We start from the raw sequence: 12,285 nt of genomic DNA, 5'->3' as shown, positions 1-12,285 counted from the left end.
GTCTTTTTAAAATAGTATTTTATTTTCCAAATACATGTATAGATAGTTTTTAACATTCACCTTTGCAAAACCTTATGTTCCAAACTTGTTTCCCTCTTTCCGCCCCCTCTCCCAAGCAATCTGATATAGGTTAAACATCTGCAATTCTTCTAAACATATTTCCATATTCATCATGCTGTGCAAGAAAAACCAGATCAAAAAGAAAAAAAAAAAGACACAAGAAAGGAAAAAAACCCAAACAACAATAACAAAAGAAGGGTGAGAATATTAAGTTTTGATCCACATTCAGTCTCCATGGTTCTCTTTCTTGGTGTGGACGGCATTTTCCACCACAATTCTACTGAAATTGCCTTGAATCACTGCATTGTTGAAAAGAGCCAAGTCCATCACAGTTGACCATCATATGATCTTGTTGTTACTGTGTACAATGTTCTTTTGATTTTGCTCATTTTACTTAGCATCAGTTCATTTAAATTTTTCTAGGACTCTCTGAAATCAGCCTGGTCATCATTTCTTATGGAACAATAATATTTCATCACAGCCATAAACCACAGCTTGTTCATCCATACCCCAATTAACGGGCAACCCCTCGATTCCCAATTCATTGACATCAGAAAAAGCTGCTATAAATATTTTTGTACTTCTAGGTTTTCTTCCTTTTTTTCTTTTATCTCTTTAGGATACATGCCAAGTAGTATTTTAGGGTCAAAAGGCATAGTTTTTGGATAAATATGTATACATATATTGTATTTAACATATACTTTAACATATTTAACATGTATTAGACTACCTGCCATCTAGGGGAGGGGGGGAAAGAGGGGAAAAGTTGGAACAAAAGTCTTTGCAAGGGTCAATGTTGAAAAATTACCCACGCATATGTTTTGTCAATAAAAAGCTATAATAAAAAAGGAATAGTGTTATAATCATTTGGGCAGAGTTTCTAATTGGTCTCCAGAATGATTGGACTAGGGTTATCACTTCACAACAGTGAATTAGTGTCCCTATTTCTCCATATATCCCCCAGCATTTATCATTTCTAATAAGTATGTGGTGAAGTTTTAATTTTCATTTCTCTAATCACTAGTCATTTAGTGTATTTTTCTATATAACTATTGATAGCTTTGATTTCTTCTTCTGAAAACTGTTTATTTCCTTTGACTATTTATCAGTTGGGAAATGGCTCTTATTTTTATAAATTTGATTCAGTTCCCTATTTATTTGAGAAATGAGGACTTTATCAGAAACATTTTCTATAATTTTCAAATATTATTTCATTGTTCTATTGTACCAGTTAGAAAATACATCACTCTCATTTCCTTTCTCAATTTTCCCTCTACCCCTCTTTATTTATTTATTTTTTTAAGCTCTCCAGGAATTCTCATTTCCGGTTAACAGTTAGCTTTGAAGCTTTGGTTGTAGTTATTTTCACATTGCTGTCTTTTTTCGGAGTTTGTGTCTTGATCTTTCCTACCACGTTGTAGTTTTTTTTAAATTTGTTTAGTTATTATTGTCATTGTTTCTTCATTTTTTTAGCCTATGTTAAAGGTTAGGCTCTGCTCACCTTGGGTAGAGGAGACATTGTCCCAAGCTTCAGACTTTCTGTTATGTGGTTTTCAGAGCTAATTCAGAGGCTGCGGGAAGTTTTCAGGGCTTCCGTGATCAGGATCATTCCATTGACCCAGGATCAATCATACTGGGACAGATGTGGTCACTGCTGTCTGGTTTATGCTCTGGACTTTATCCAGGAACAGTCCCTGTTCCCCTAGAGCTTTAAGCATTAGCACTCCTCTTGATCCTGGAACTGTGACCAGTCCCAGCCAGGTCAGAGCTGGGAGGGGGCTTAGAAAAGGGATGTCAGAGCTGGGAGGGAGCTTAGAACAGGGGATGTCAGGGCCGGGAGGGGGCTTAGAACAGGGGATGTCAGAACTGGGAGGGGGCTTAGAACAGGGGATGTCAGAGCTGGGAGGGAGCTTAGAACAGGAGGTGTCAGGGCTGGGAGGGGACTTAGAACAGGGGATGTCAAAGCTGGGAGGGGGCTTAGAACAGGGGGTGTCAGAGCTGGGAGGGAGCTTAGAACAGGGGATGTCAGAGCTGGGAGGGAGCTTAGAACAGGGGATGTCAGTGGGGAATACATTTTACAGATTAAGAAGATGAGGACCTTGAGAAAGGGAGCAGGTTGGCTGAGTCACAGAGAGGTAATTTCAGAGCTAGGATTGGAACGGGGATTTCTGGATTCCCAGACTAGTATTTTTCCACTCTAGGGGGCTGCTTCTCTGACAGAAAGAACAGCCAGAGGCACAGTGGGTGCCTGATTAGAAGGAGGTGCTAAAAAGTTGGGAGAGGGCCCAGAAAGAGGAGTTTGGGGGCCAAAAGCACTTGGCCCATTTCAGGCATCGCCCAGGGCTGGCCCGGGATGGCAGGTTAAGAAGTGACTGTAGGAAGTGGGGAGGGCAGAGGGGGGCCAGGACTTAAGAAGCTTTTGTGTTCCCTCTGAATACCATCCTGGGCGCAGGGCAGGTTCCAGCGAGAGCTTATTTCTGTGGGACAAAGAGAAATCCTAAGCCAGATGAAGACTAGAGGCAAGGAGTCAGCTGAGCGACCCCCTAATGTTGTAGCTTCATTGCCTGAGAAGAAACCTCCTTTGTTCTCATTGGGAAACACTGTTCAGGAAAGCTGGCTGGCCTCCCGGGCCTAGGACTGAAGGTCAACTGAGCATTCAGCACTGAATTTGGAATCACCTGTGTGAGTGTGGGCAGGCCATCTTCCTGTCTAAGCCTCCATTTGTTCATTTGTAAAATAAGAGAGAGAGCCTAAATCAGACCATCTTAACCTGAGATCTGTGAAATTCAAATGAATTATAGCGATTTCAATATAAACTTATTCTTCTTTTAAAAGCTCTAATATTGCTAATTCAGTTTCAATTGATCAAGGATGGACAGAAGCAGCTACACCCAAAGAAAGAACATGGGAAATGAATGTGAACTATCTGCATTTTTGTTTTTCTTCCGGGTTAGTTATACCTTCTGAATCCAATTCTCCCTGTGCAACAAGAGAACTGTTCGGTTCTGCACACAGATATTGTATCTAGGATATACTGTAACCTATTTAACATGTAAAGGACTGCTTGCCATCTGGGGGAGGGGGTGAAGGGAGGGAGGGGGAAAATCGGAACAGAAGTGAGCGCAAGAGATAATGCTGTAAAAAATTACCCTGGCATGGGTTCTGTCAATAAAAAGTTATTTTAAAAAAAAGCTCTAATATTACTTCCAGCTCTAAATCAATTATCCTTGTACCAGCCATTCTAAGAATATAACCAAGTAATCAGCCTGAGGTAACAGCTTCCATGAAGTTTTAGATTCTCAGAGTTGGAATAAAAATAATCTAGTCTATTTCTCTTCTTTCTTTCTTTCTCTCTCTCTCTCTTCCTTCCTTCCTTCTTTTCTTTCTTTCTTTTTCTTCCATCCTTCCTTCCTTCCTTTCTTTCTTTCTTCCTTCCTTCCTTCCTTCCTTCCTTCCTTCCTTCCTTCCTTCCTTCCTTCCTTCTTTTCTTTCTTTCTTTCTTTCTTTCTTTCTTTCTTTCTTTCTTTCTTTCTTTCTTTCTTTCTTTCTTTCTTTCTTTCTTCCTTCCTTTCTAAAATAATAGCTTTTTATTTTCAAAATACATGCAAAGAGAGCTAAACTTATTCTATATGCATTAACAAACAAAATTCTAAGAAGGGGTTCGTAGGCTTTCTCAAGCCACCCAAGGAGGTTATGTCCCCAAAGAAGCTAAAAGCCCTTAGTCTAGCCTACCCCTTCCCCAATCTGGAGGGGCGGGTCAGCATGGCCTTCAGGTGCTGTTCTGTCCTTAGCTTGGCACCCCAGGTGACCCCTGTCTACAAAAGGGAGACAGGAATGAACAATGACTCACATCACTTCAGGCAATTCAGAACAACTACCAAGTAAGGACTGGGACCTGAAGCAGGGAAGGTGCTTGCCAGGGGCACCTTGGTGATGCATCAAAACAGACCCAAGAGTTCCCAGCCTTGGCTCGGGAAGAGAAACTGTATCCTGCTCAGAGTAGGTGGCCAGGCTTTCCACCTGTACCTGAGCTCGAAGTCTGCTTGGGAAGATTGTTCTGACTTGGACATCCCCCAGCCAATGAGAAAGGGATTTCCAAATTGATTTCTTTGCTGAGTTGGGAAGATCAATCCCTCCTAGGAAAGGGAGCTTAAGTGTATTGCAAAGATCCTCGGGATATGGAATCACTAGAACGAGGTTCCCTTGGCAAGACCCTTCGGAGTCTAATTTCTTATGTGTAAAGTGAAGATCACTCTATTTATATATGGAAAGTTAGAGCTGGTAAATCAATTAACCCATTCCCCTCGAAGTAAGCATATAAACGCTCTGCCCCTTTCCATTTATCTGGTAAAAAGCTTCTCCTTTGTCTGCTAAGGGTGAAAGAAGCTGGGGCACAAGCTTGGGTGTCCCGAGAAATCTGTTTGAATTGGCTAAAGACTGATAAATTGATAAATAAAAAAAATTTATTTAAAAATAAAAAAAAATGGTTAAATTGGTCATGCCCTCTGAGTCCTGTAGAAAACTGCAAGCTGGTTGGAATGAGATTTGGTGACGGAGAAGGGAGCCCCAAACTTCTCCCCTTGGGAGGGAAGGGCTTCCGTCTCAGGCTCCTTCTCACCACTAACGGCACCGTGAAGCTGGTGAACTTTGGAGATCCGGAGGGTTTTGGCTTTTGTCCTAGCAGCGGCCCCAGAATAGCTAATTGCACTGTCTGCATCAGAGGCCAAGGACAGGTTTTTTTTTTTTTTAATAACTTTTTATTGACAGAACCCATGCCAGGGTAATTTTTTACAGCATTATCCCTTGCACTCACTTCTGTTCCGATCTTTCTCCTCCCTCCCTCCACCCCCTCCCCAGATGGCAAGCAGTCCTTTACATGTTAAATAGGTTGCAGTATATCCTAGATACAATATACATGTGCAGAACCGAACAGTTTTCTTGTTGCACAGGGAGAATTGGATTCAGAAGGTAGAAATAACCCGGGAAGAAAAACCAAAATGCAAGCAGTTGATATTCATCTCCCAGTGTTCTTTCTTTAGGTGTAGCTGCTTCTGTCCATCCTTGATCCATTGAAACTGAATTAGCTCTCCTTATCGAAGAGATCCACTTCCATCAGAATACATCCTCAAACAGTATCGTTGTTGAGGTATATAATGATCTCCTGGTTCTGCTCATCTCACTTAGCACCAAGGACAGATTTAATGGAAATTCAAGACTACAAATAGCCCAGCAGGAAAAAAAAAAAAAAAAAAAAAAGGGACAACCTGCCTAAGGGGAAAAATCTTGAGAACTCCAGCAGAGACTCCCAGCATCTGTGAGTTACCGCTTTACCACTTGTACTTGAGTCCACTCTTATGTCTTTCTGACAGAGTTTATTCACAGGAGAGTGTTCCCTGACTTAAGGATTTAAAAAAAAAAAAAGCAACCATAGAGACGTAATAAAATACTTCTTTCTAAAACTTAATGAAGCCTGGCTGACCGGGAGCAACTGAAAGTCACAGCGCATCGATGGGGGCTCATGAGCTATATGACAGCAGAGAAAGATGCCCTAATGCTTCAGGGCTGCCCCTGGGCCCCGGGGGAGAAGAAGGAGCCCAATGTGCGAGTGTGGGAGGGATTGCATAAGAAGAGAAGTTTCACAGAATTTGAGGGACTTGTCCAAGACCTGACCGCAGCTACTTCAGCTGCTTACTTCGTGACTCCATTTTGGAGTTTTCTTGGCAGAGATACTGGAAGGGTTGGCCGTTGTACAGATGAGGAAACTGAGGCAAATATGATAAAATGACTTACCCAGGATCACACAGCTGGCTAAGTGTCTGAGGTCAGATCTGAAATAAAAAAGATGAGTCCTGATGCGTCCTCCTGACTCCAGATCAGTGTTCTATCCACTGCACCTCTCTCTCTCTCTCTCTCTCTCTGTCTCTCTCTCTCTCTCTCTCTCTCTCTCTCTCTCTCTCTCTCTCTATGTCTCTGTGTCTCTGTCTCTCTCTCTCTCTCTCTCTCTCTGTCTCTCTCTCTCTATGTCTCTGTGTCTCTGTCTCTGTCTCTGTGTCTCTGTCTCTCTCTCTGTCTCTCTCTCTCTCTCTCTCTCTATGTCTCTGTGTCTCTGTCTCTGTGTCTCTGTCTCTGTCTCTCTCTCTCTCTCTGTCTCTCTCTCTCTATGTCTCTGTGTCTCTGTCTCTGTCTCTGTGTCTCTGTCTCTGTCTCTGTCTCTCTCTCTCTCTCTCTCTCTATGTCTCTGTGTCTCTGTCTCTGTGTCTCTGTCTCTGTCTCTCTCTCTCTCTCTGTCTCTCTCTCTCTATGTCTCTGTGTCTCTGTCTCTGTCTCTGTGTCTCTGTCTCTGTCTCTCTCTCTCTCTCTGTCTCTCTCTCTCTCTCTCTCTCTGTCTCTCCTGGGGGCTCTGGACAAACTGATTCTTTCTTCGTCTACAAAATGGACCCGACTAACCCCCTGGCTCCTCTAGGGAGAGAGAAGCATTTAACAAGCCAGAGAATGTTACACAGATAAGAACCTTTACCCTAGAGCGGCTGGGAAGTTTAGTGAGAGAAGTCGGACCTCCTTCATTGGCAGCTGCCTCGGAGCCTTTCCCCAGCTCAGATCCGCGATAGTTGTTCAACTTTAGCCCCCGAAGGTGCAGGTTTGTCAAGGTCACACAACCAGCGGGGGCCGGGGTTCGCCAACTCTGAGGTAAGCGCTTCCCTCTCCCGTCCTCCTGCTGCCTGTGGGACAAAACTCACGTTTCTTTGGTGGGCCCCCCCTCCCGCCACGGTGACCCTTCCTTTCCTGCCCTAGAGACTCTGCTGCAGTCAGCGGTAGGGTCTGCCATCCCCCCAGCGAGCCCGCAGTCACCGCCCCCACCTGCCGGCCCTTCCTCCTGATGCTCCTGTCACGGACGCCGCCCTCCTGTCTCTCTCACTGCCCCGTGGGTGCCCCAAGTCCTCTCTCTTAGCTTCAGCTCTATGGTCTCTCTGTCTGTCTGTCTGTCTGTTTCTCTCTGTCTGTCTCTCTGTCTGCTTGTCTGTCTGTCTGTCTGTTTGCCTGTCTGTCTGTCTGTCTCTCGGCCTGTCAGCCTGTCTCTGTTTGCCTGTGTCTCTGTCAGTCTGTCTGTCTGCCTGTCTGCTTGTCTGTCTGTCTGTCTGCCTACCCTGTCTCTCTATCTGCCTGTCTGTTTCTGTCAGTCTGTCTGTCTGTCCGTCTTCCTTTATCTCCCCTTAGGACTGTCTCTGTCTCCCCTTCCCTCTCTCTCTGTCTCCCCGTCTGTCTCTCTCTCTCCCTTCCCCTCCCTGTCCCCCTGTCCCTTTTGTCTGTCTGTCCTTCCTCTCCCCGCACACATTCACGGCCACCACCAGATGGCAGCAGACCCACCCTTGCAGTCCCCCGGCTGGGAGCCCGGACCCTCCGGCCAGCACTTGGGGACCCCCCCCCGGAGTCACAGAGTGACCTGCAGGGTCAGGGTGTGTTTTCTGCGTGGGGGGGGGGTTCCCACAGACTCTCTGCGCCTGGGAGGCGGGTGGGGTCACCCTGGTGGGCGCCCCATGGGCTTTACAGCGTGTGACCCTGAGGTCAGCCCCCGGGGGGGGGGGGGCTCCTGCTCCCAGGCCCCTCCGAGGCTGGAGGGGAATGACTCTCCCAGGCGCCCACGGCCGGTGGTGGCTGAGGGAAACCAGGCCCGTGGCTCCCCTCAGTCCCCAGGCCAGAGCGCCGGGGCGGGAGATGGGCCTTGGGTGTCAGCCCTGCTCTGTCACCGGGAGTCCCTTTCCCTGCCAAGGCCTCAGTTTCCCCGTCTGTAGAAGGAAAGGCCGCCTCCGAGTGAGCCAGGCCCGAGAGCTCTGTCCCTGCAGCTCAAGGCCGGCAGGAGCTTCTCGTTTAAAACGGTATTTTTAGTTCTCTGTATTTCTCTCCGCCCCCGCGCCCGCCCCCAGTCCTGGGGCGCGCCGGGACACCTCTCCCCATCCCCCACGCGTTTCCAGGGGAAGCTTGGCGGGAGGCGACCGAGGTGAGGACGCGGGCTTGTGGTCTGGCAGGACGGTTGTCATGGAGACTGGGCAGGTGCAGGAGGCCGGAGGCTCTGGGGCAGGGGGCGCCCTCCGGGTCCTGGACCCAACAGGGAGCCGAGGGGAGCCGGCCTTCAAAGTTCGGGCCCCCAGGCTCATCTCGGGTGGAACTGAGGGCCGCTCTGGCTCCCGGCCCAGCTGCTTGTGGCTGCCAACAGTGGGCTGAGTTGGGGGGGCCGGGAGGGGAGGAGAGGGAGGGGACAGCCAGCCGGGGCCCACAAGCTAAATCTGGGGGGGGGGAGCCAAAGGCTGGTCAGGGGACCCGCCGAGGTGGTAATGATGCAGCTGCTGGGGGGGAACCTGGGTTCTCTCCCTGTCCTCTCCCCTCCCCTCCCCTCTCCTCCCTTCCATTGCCTTCCCCTCTCCTCTCCTCCCTTCCTCCATTCTTTCCCTAAGGTGGGCCTTAAGCTCCTCGAGAACAGACAGAGACTCTCCATTATCCTTGTAAATAACAGCCATAGGGTCCCAGACCTACAACTGTAAGGGACCTCGGAGTCCAACCCTGCCATTCTACAGATGAGGAAACTGAGGCCCAGAAAAGCACGGTCTTACAGGGGGTGGAGGCAGCATTTGAACGCAGGTTCCACAATGCCAAAGGAGGGCCTCTTTCTCTTGTAACAGGCAATTAAAAATAGCTGCCGAGTGAACTCATCGTTAATCTTTCGGAGTCTTAATAATCTTTAATTCTTGTGGTGACAAAATCTCACTGGGGCAGGGAGAAGGGGGGAGGGGGAAGGGAAGGAGGGAGAGGGAGAAAGGGAGGAGAGACAGAGACAGACGGGAAGAGAGAAAGACAGAGAGGAGATAGGGAGAGATGGAGAGAGAGACGAGACTCAGACACAGAGAGACACAGAGGCAGAGACAGAAAAAGACAGACATACAGAGAGTCACAGAGAGAAAGAGAGAGACAGAGACAGGGAGAGACAGAGACAGAGACAGAGACAAAGAGACAGCAGAAGCAGGAGAGACACAGAAAGAGATAGCGAGAGACAGGCAGAAAGAAGAGACAGAGAACCAGACAGACACCAAGAGACCGACAGAGAGAAGGAGGAGGAGGAGATACCTGCATGACTATAATGAAAGTGGATCCCAAGTTGTGTTGAAAGAAGTGGAAATGCCTGAATTGGAGGAGAGAAGATGCAGTGGAGGATTGACAAAGTCTCTTTCGAGGGCTATTAAATAGAAAAGGAACCATTCTAGCTCCAAGTTTCCCCTAGGGGTAGAATCAGGAACAATGGGTAGAAGCCACAAAGAGACAAACTGAGGCTCAGGAAAACTGCCGGATCCCTGGAGCTGTCCAACGCCACATTCAGGAAGGGCGTCAGGGGGATCTCCATCATCAATTGGTTAGAGGCAAAGAAAGAAGTCCCTTCCACCTCTGAGATCTTGTGACCTAGAGTGACTTCACGTACACGGGTCTCATTTCCTCATCTGAAAATGACCTTCGTTCTGTCCCCGACATCCTGTGACCCCAAATGGCCGAGCTGGCTGAGATCAGAAGCCAAGGCATCCAACGCGAATTTCACCATCTTCTAGTCCCTGCTTCTCCCTCTTCCTATCTGACTCTCTCTGTCTCTCTGAATCCCCTTAACTTCCCTCTCCAGGGGAGCGTCCGCTATTCCCAAGACACTTTCGTCATTGCCAATCTAGGGGAGTCCCAGCATGATGGGATAGTCCCATTCTGAGGTTCTCAGAAGTAAAAAACAAACAAACAAACCTTGGATTCACTCTCACCTGCCTGGAGAATTTCCTCCGGATTGGTTCTCCACCAAAAAGAGTGGGTTGAATTGATAAATCACTAAGATATTCTAGGGTTCCTCCCAATTCGGACATTGTTCAGTGTTCTATGGCTTCTCAAGGTCGCTGAGCTTGGAGGATGAGAGAGGGCTGTAATTATGGCTGGAGCTACTAGCCAGACCTTCGGGGAGGGCGCTCCCTTCTCTGACCTTTCCCCTCCCGTCCCCCTCCCAGAGATCACTGGAAGGGCCCGTGGGGAGGGGAAGGAGGGAGTGAAAACTAATCCCTCGCCATAATTGCCCAGAACGAGGAGGGACAAAACGTAAAGTGACCAGAGCGTGGGCCCTTCCCTCCTGTAACGGGGGAGAAGAGTCATCTGTTCTCGAGCCTAGAAAGTACATGGTGTTCAGTGAAAAACTAAGGCAGTAGGAGCGGGGTTTGAGCCTTGACCCTGCCACTTACTTAGCTCCCTCTGGACCCCATCTAGACATCCTCATCTACAATTTAATCAGCTTAGATTATAACTGGAAGCAAGTTTGGAGATCATTAAGCCTTCTCGTTTTCTAAATAAGGAAACCGAGTCCCAGAAAAGTGAACTGGTTTGCCTAATATTACACAGGTCGCAAAAATGGCAGGGGCTGAATTAATACTACGCCCTTTCAGGACTCTTTTTATGGCTTCATTTGAGCCTCACGACAGCCCTGTCAACAAGTATCCTATCTCGGTTTTATAGATAAGTAACTGAGTCCCAAAGAGGTTCCATGACCTACCCTTGATCACAGAGCTAGTGTTAGAGGTGGAATCTGAATCTAGATCTTTCTGACCCCATCCTTTGCGCCATGTGACTTTGAAGGGCTTAGCTTCAGAGCTGGAAAAGATGTTGGAGGCCATCCAATCCAAACCCCTCATGTTACAGATAGGGAAACTGAGGCACAGAAAAGCTAAATGACTCTGTGGGATTATAGGCGGGAAGGAATCTTGGAAGCCATCTGGTCCAACCCCTCATGTTACAGATAGGGAAACTGAGGCACAGAAAATTTAAATGACTCTGTGGGATTATAGGCGGGAAGGAATCTTGGAAGCCATTTGGTCCAACCCTTTCACATTACAGATAGGGAAACTGAGGCACAGAAAAGCTAAATGACTCTGTGGGATTATAGGCGGGAAGGAATCTTGGAAGCCATTTGGTCCAACTCCCTCATGTTACAGATAGGGAAACTGAGGCACAGAAAATTTAAATGACTCTGTGGGATTATAGGCTGAAAGGAATCCTGGAGGCCATCTGGTCCAACCCCCTCATTTTATAGAGAAGGAAACAGAACAAAAGGAGTTAAATAACTTGTCCAGCTCAGACTAGTCATGGGATTGGTGGAATTTAAACCCAGGTCCTCCGAAAGCAGAACCAAGATTTTCTGTCCTGTGCTTCTCTCGGTTAGAAACCCCCCTAATTAATAAACCATGGGTGGAAAATAAAAGGCTGTGTAAGAGGCAGAGGGGGAGGGGAGATTTTTTTCCCTGCAATTCCATCCGCTTTTCCAGAACCTCTCTCCCCCCACATGCCTGATCCTGGCATACTGAGAGCTGTCATTCTGGTAATTATATGATAAAAACAGAGCGGGAGGCTCTGGGTCTCTATGGCAACCGCTGGGCAAGACCGCTCTGTTGTGGAGATGGAGAAATAGAACCAGGTTTCAGGGTCTTTCCATTTGCTTAAATGGTAAAAAGTTGTCGAGCCGTGCTCAGGGGTGACGGGCGTCCAGGTTGGGGGGCTCGGGAGCCAGGAAGCAGTGGGCACTGAGCCAGCTCTTTGTTAAACACATTCTCGGCCGGGACGGGCCCTGGAGGCTGCAGATATCCCGGCGGCCTCCTGGATCCTCTGGAATCTGGAGGCAGCGGATATCACCAGATGTTATTAAATTTCCTTCTGGGGTTCCTGGGCTCGGCTCGGCCATCCATCCCTGTCTCGCTCTGTCCTGCGCCGGAAGGAGCCCTCCATCTCCCCTTTCTTCCCCTAATGGTCCTTCTTGGAGCTAGAACTAAGAGGGTTCCTAAAAGTCATCCAGTCCAGCCCCCTGCCTTTGAGAGAAGAAGAAACAGATGTAGAAAATTATGGCGTCTGGATTCAGTAGTGGTCGGGACCTCAGAGATCCCTCTTTCTTTTTCTTTCCTCGCCTCTCCCAGACTGTAAAATAAAGGAATTGGACCCAGTAACTTCCAAAGCCCCTGCTACGTCCTTCCCCGGACTGCCCATTCTGGAGAAATCTCTGTTTTGAGACCCCGTTCTCGTGACTGGTGAATTCCCAGGGAAGACCACCATTTCCTGGGGGCCAACCATGCTCGCCTCCCTTTGGGCTCCCCTCCACTTCCCTCCCCTCTCTGGCCACCTCCCATTCATCACCAGCTGCCTTGGCTCCATCCAGTTATCCTTCTCCCC

General features: G+C 48.1%; 1 long non-coding RNA gene across 1 annotated transcript; it reads right to left on the bottom strand.

Moving 5' to 3' along the window:
- On the bottom strand, positions 1-10,183 carry LOC127538113 (uncharacterized). The gene is made up of 3 exons (XR_007947677.1): positions 9,849-10,183; positions 6,578-6,779; positions 1-5,888 (listed from the first exon to the last, which is right to left on the bottom strand). It is a non-coding gene; the product is annotated as an uncharacterized LOC127538113 (long non-coding RNA).
- Between the last annotated feature and the right edge of the window lie 2,102 nt (positions 10,184-12,285).

This window comes from Antechinus flavipes, chromosome 5 (genome assembly GCF_016432865.1).
Source record: "Antechinus flavipes isolate AdamAnt ecotype Samford, QLD, Australia chromosome 5, AdamAnt_v2, whole genome shotgun sequence".
Taxonomy (NCBI): domain Eukaryota; kingdom Metazoa; phylum Chordata; class Mammalia; order Dasyuromorphia; family Dasyuridae; genus Antechinus; species Antechinus flavipes.
This window is presented reverse-complemented; position numbering and strand designations above follow the sequence as displayed.